The following is a 6136-nucleotide window of genomic DNA, read 5'->3' as shown; positions in this document are numbered from 1 at the left end:
AAGGACATGTGGTTACTTGTCCAGTCAAAGGATGCACAAGTACCTTTAAGGTCAAGTCATCTTTTACTTCCCATATGTCACGTAAACACATAGAATTTTCAGATAGTAAAGTTATTGATTTATATAGAGCTTCTGAGTGTCAATCATTAGTGACTGCATCAGAGGATGATCCCCTGATTTCTGAGTCTGCTCCTCATTCTAGTCGAGGAAAATAATATGGAAATGTCCCCAGAATTCTGTGATCTTTTTTTGAGAAATGTCTCACTGTTCTACTTAAAATTGCAGGGTCAGTTTTTACTGCCTCCACCACACAGAACATTGTGGAGGAAATGCAGAACATTAATGAGTTGGGTCAGATGTACACTTTGAGTAAACTTGCGTCACCTTTAAAAGATGACACCTCATTATCAGATGAGGACATCAGCAAAGTGTGTGAGTCTGTCACAAGCTTTGATCTGTTTTCCATCTGTCATACAGGGCCATTGAGGACGGTGTATTCAAGGTCTCAAACTTTCAAAGAAGCATTCAAATATGTGGAGCCAAAGAAAATGTTTTTAGGGAGGGATGAGAACAGGGTAGACAGATTTGCCTATTATGTGCCTTTGAGAGAGACTTTAAAATTTTTGTTAAAGTCTGACTTGATACAGAAATCAGAGGAGCCCTCTGAGTCTCCTTCTGATGTTCTGTGTGACATAAGGGGTTTAAGTTATTTAGGTCTAATGACTTCTTTAGTCAAAACCCACCATGTCTCAAGCTAATACTTTACCAGGATGCCTTTGAGGTTGCTAACCCTTTGGGCTTTGCAAGAAAAAAGCACAAGATATTAGCTGTGTATGCATCTTTGGCAAACTTGCCACTTCGCGTTTGTTCAGATACGGACCACATGTCCCTCGTCTTACTTTGCAGGGAGAAGGATTTCAGAGATTTTGGCCATGCCAAGGTCTTTTCAGAATTACTATCAGACAATGGGATTGCTGGACCAGATGAAACAAAGTAAAAGGAACATTGTTTTGCATTGCTGGAGATAATCTGGGTTCTCACTGTATTGGTGGCTTCTCTGAAAACTTCAGTTCCTCTAAGTACTTCTTCAGTTCAGTTCCTCTAAGTACTTCTGCAGGTATCGCCTGATTACCAAATCTGAGATTACCAGAGAAAACTACAACTCTGCTGTGAACCATCTGCTAATCGACAATACAACAGACGTTGATGGAGTAAAGTTTGGGTCAGTATTAAATTCTTTTAAATACTTCCATGTTTGTATGCCAGGCTTGCCACCATGTCTTGGTCATGATATCTTTGAGGAAGTTTTATCTTACGATGGGGCACTTTATCTTAAGTATTTCATAAAGAAAAAGAAATGGTTAACTTATTCTACTCTGAATTGACACATCAAACAGTTTAGGTACCATGCCTCTGATGCTTCTACAAAACCACGTGAGGTCAACACATCTGAGATAGTTTCTCATTGTTGTTTTTTTTTCTTGGCAAAAAAAAAGGTTTTAAGGTGATGACACAGCTAAGACCTGCGTATCTTTTCAAGGTTAGTAAACATATCTCTGATATATTACACATTTGTCAACCAGCTGAATCTTATTTTGTTTTTTCTTTTGAACAGAAAGTTGGTGTTCCGGACATTTTCAAACCCCCAAGTTTAAACAACGTCAATAAATTAATTCTCAAAGACTTCAGCATTGTAAGTACATGGTGAGATTTCAAGTGGTATAATTTTTTTCCTTATCTTTTCAAACGACTTTCCAAAAAATTGTTTTTGTCTTTTTGCCCTACAGCTGTGCTGTTGTGAACAGCATCAGAAGGAAGGGAATGAGAAGCAAACCAGTGTCAAGAAGATTACCTACTAAAAACGGAATCAAACATTGGCAGGAAATTTTTCGGTATGTTTCAGTATTATGGCTGCTTGGCTTTTAATGTTTTACAAAGGGACTGTAGTCGTTTCATTTGTGAAATGTATTCCATGCATTTTAGCCACTGTGGTTCAGTCTCGCACAGCTACATTTTGGTATACCATATTTTTGGTAGGTGTATTTGTGTTTACCTTTTTGACACAAACAGTTCAATATCTTTCACAGTTGAAAAGTTAACACTTTCCTAAACCTAATTAGTCTGGATAAACCTCAGCCTAAAGAGAAAAATTCAAAAATATCACATCGTAAAGGGCTTGGCATCTAAATGAGATACTTGCTTATTCACTTAGCCCATACCCAAACTATTAAATGAAGTTTCCAATAGTGCATACTATTAAAAACTAGGGATGTCCCGTTCCAACTTTTGTGCTTCCTTTACGATACCGATGTTCCAACGTTGAGTTTTGCCCAATACCAAGATTGAACTGATACATCAGCACAAATCTACTAGAATCACTAAAAAGTGTTAAGTATGTTTGACTTCAGTCAAGTCCACAAGTAGAGATTCAATAAGAGGTAACCAATGGTTTGTTCAAAATAGTTTGCCAGAAAATGCAACCATTAATCCAGGTCTATCAGGGTATTTGTCCAGATGAGTAGTTCCGTACATTAAAGGAAGCAAATATGTATTTATCTAATTTAAAATTAATTGCATTGGTTTGAAAAAAATATTTCATCAAACTGAAACTGAATACATTTGCACTGAAATCTCATTTTGTTGTGTTGAAAATTAAGTTTGACTAATTAAATTCACTTTAAACATATAGTGCCCTTTTACAACACATATTGTCTCGGGGCACTTTACACAAAGTCAATGTAATTCAGTGATCCAGATTCCATTTTTATTCATTCCAATTAATCAAGTTATTCCAGAACAATGAAGTCTAATACAGTTTATCACTATAATTAGTTAGGTTTACAACTAAGGGATCCCAGTAGATTGCATCGAGCCACCGACTTGCAATCCATCCCACTGAGCAAGCATGTAGCGACAGTGGAGAGGAAAAACTCCCTTTCAACAGGAAGAAATCTCCAGCAGAACCAGACTCAGTTTGAGCAGCCATCTGACGCCATCGACTGGGGGTTTGGAGGACAGAAAACACAGAAAGTGTTGGCTGAGCTACTGCTGCCACCAGCATATCTACAGAGCTAACTCAGGAGAACCTAAGCCACTCTACTTATAACTTTTACCAAAAAGGAAAGTTTTAAGTCTGGTCTTAAAAGTAAACAGGGTGTCTGTTGGCATACATAGTCGAAGCCGAGGAAAAAAAAAAACTCTTCCCCCAAAGCAACACCTAGAGCCAAACCTTTTTTCTTAAAACTTATTCTTCTGCTTCTTAAACATTATGAGATGTATAGTCCCTTCTACATAAAGCGTCCTCAAACATGGTCCACTTCGAACCAGACATCTACAACTTCTATATAAAATTACAACTCAAAATAGCAGCCCATATTAAATTAATATCCCATATAATCATAAAAAATCTTTGTTAAACCCAAAACAAATCCTTAACATGTCTGCCTCATAGACTAAAACTGGGAGCTGATTCCACAGGAAAGGAGCTTGGTAACTAAAACATCTGCCTCCTATTCTACTTATAGAGACTTTAGGAACCAGCAGGACACCTGCAGTCTAAGAACGTATTTCATTTCAGCTCTATGACGTTCAGTTAAAAAAAATTTATGTCGCACATCAGGGTCCATGAAAACCTACATGTAACATTGGGTTAAACTTCTCAAATGACACTTTGGGCTGAAGCAGTGTTATGTAACATAATTTGAAATTGTTAATTATATTCAGCATGCTCTGAAATGCTTCAATGCTTAAACTCAAAACGACAATAAATAATTTAAGCTGATGTTCCACATAAAAAAGGGATTCTTTTTGATTAGCAGCTTTTCAAAGCACCCAGATGCATGACACAGGAATAGAAATTAAATGGAACTGAAATTACATTAGTAAAACTATTCAAAGCAATGAAATTAAATTTCAAAACCAAAAATACAGTTTTGTTAAATAACTTTTCAAGCCATAGAATTTCATTTCAAATTATGTAAATCCAGATTCCGTTTTAGCAAGTCAAATTCAGTTTTTGATGTTTGTGCCCATAAAAGGTATAAAGTATAGATTTAATGTGATGAACTACATCTTTTAGAAACTTTTTTTGGAGTCATAAACTTGATATAATAAAGTTCCATTAAAAATTAGACTTGATACCCTGTTTGAGAAACTTAGCATTTTTGCATTTTGAGTTAATTTTGGGTCTATCTCACCACTTTTTGTGACTAAATTTAAGAACTGCGACCATAACTATTAAGAAATACTGTATGAAAGCTTATTTTAACATAGTGTTTTGTGTCTTTGTTCATTTTTTGCATGCACAGCATTGATCAAACGTTGGTAACTGTCTATTTTCTTTCTTCTGCAGGGCGGATCCTCTCGGTCCAAGGTGAAAACTCGATGGACAGCAATTTGACTTCTCCAGCAGAACTTCTCTCTTTGATGCCATGTACATTTAGAACCTGATCTGTCTGAGGGCCATCTTCAAGCAAGTCCAGACTCAGTGACTTATTACTCCTGTTCAGTGAGGGGCAAGTGACTTTTTTTTTCAAGTTTTTGTTCAACCATTACTAGTCATATGCTACATTGTCAAGGTTTATAGTGATTTGTGATCATGCAGACAATATAATCTGTACTGTCTTCTTACCCAAATGTTATTTACAATTGTCTCATTGATTTTCAGTGATAATCAGTACCTTAATTAAATTTGTGCATCTTTAAGTTGCCAATGTAAAACTTACACCATAAAAACGTATGTTCCACATGTACTGTACTGTATTTTTAGCGGTTAAAATATCGGCAGCTGTGGTTGCCAGGAATATACCGTGAAATTTAACTGGTAGAAATAAAAATGTTTTACAATTTTATCGTGTTTTTTATTGACACATCCTATGAAAAGGTTTACCACATTTCAGTTGTTTTAAAAGTTTTTTACCATAATAATGTATATTCTACATTGTAAAATAACAAGAAATTACTGTAAAAAGAACTGTAATGTACCTGTTGTTTTATAGCAGATAAATGTAAAAATCTATGGAAAGGGCTATTTTTTTCACAGGACATTTCAAGGGTTTATAGTATTTATTTTTTCTACAATGATTCACTATGAAAATTTTTTTTTCAACTGTAAGATTTAACGTTACCAAAACAATGGACCATTTTGTCTTATACAGATGGCCCTTTTTTTTAACGGTACATTCCTGACAACCACAGCTGCAGGTATTTTGCCATAATTTTGACTGCTTTTTTTTAAGCGTGTCAAAAAATGGATGGATGGATGGATGGATGGATGGATGGATGGATGGATGGATGGATGGATGGTTCACCTTTCTGCCAGTAAGTGGCGGCATCACAAGAGTTTGTTGTTTGAAGAGCACTATGGTGTCAAAGCTGCTGGCTTGGAAGGAGTTTTGTGTTTTGAGTTAAGCCCTAAATAATTTCTACCTGCTGCCGATTCACAATTTAGATCATCTTAATGAGACACTTCCACTCCAAACATTTTCACAACGCAAATTAATGTAGGCCATGGTATGGGGGGGTGGGGGTGGGGGTGAAGACATCTGGGGGGGGCGGGGGGGGGGGCTTATGTTGCGTGAGCGTTGCCTTGGTAGCCATTGAGGGTTCTGGGCAGTTGCTTGGAGGGGGGGCGCTGGCACCAGCTTCCTTCCGGAGGGGGGGGGGGGGGGGGGGGGGGCTGTGCCGTGCACCCTCTTCAGCGCTCCCAGTTTTAAACAACATGCAACAGTACAACATCTGAGCGGGCGGGATGAGGGAGGATTGGGGTCTTGAGTCTGGGGCCTGGAGGAGGAGCGAGCCACCGGGTCCGGGGTCTTGGCAGGGGGCTGCTGTGGGTAGCCAGCGGCTTGCCGGGTCCGGGGCTGACGCCTCTGCTCTCCCCAGAAAGGGGTGGCTAGGGTAAGGTGGGGAAGTGAGGGGGTTTATCTGGTATTTAGGGGGTGAGGGGGGCTCCGGTTGGTTGGCCCGTACGGGTCGTTTTGGCCCCCACTCTTTGGGGGGCCTGGTCCGGGGGGCGTCAGGTCCGGGGGCGGGGGTCGGGCACAGGCAGTCGTATAGTTGGATTTTGGTGACCCACACACAGACTTTTTTTTGTAAGTCTGTGTGTGGTGAGTGGGGCACTAGGGAGGGATGGTGT

The 6136-nt window shown here is 38.9% G+C and overlaps 1 long non-coding RNA gene across 2 annotated transcripts; it reads left to right on the top strand.

Annotated features, from left to right (window-relative positions):
• The first annotated feature begins 393 nt into the window (after positions 1–393).
• On the top strand, positions 394–4848 carry LOC118560203. Of its 2 annotated transcripts, XR_004929171.1 has the most exons (4): positions 394–1540; positions 1616–1693; positions 1788–1892; positions 4352–4848. It is a non-coding gene; the product is annotated as an uncharacterized LOC118560203 (long non-coding RNA). The 2 variants fall into 2 exon arrangements; XR_004929170.1 differs by having other exon boundaries at positions 1616–1892.
• The last annotated feature ends 1288 nt before the right edge of the window (positions 4849–6136 follow it).

Source organism: Fundulus heteroclitus, unplaced genomic scaffold (assembly GCF_011125445.2).
Source record: "Fundulus heteroclitus isolate FHET01 unplaced genomic scaffold, MU-UCD_Fhet_4.1 scaffold_40, whole genome shotgun sequence".
NCBI lineage: Eukaryota > Metazoa > Chordata > Actinopteri > Cyprinodontiformes > Fundulidae > Fundulus > Fundulus heteroclitus.
The sequence above is the reverse complement of the archived record's forward strand: the minus strand, read 5'-3'. Positions and strand labels throughout refer to the sequence as shown.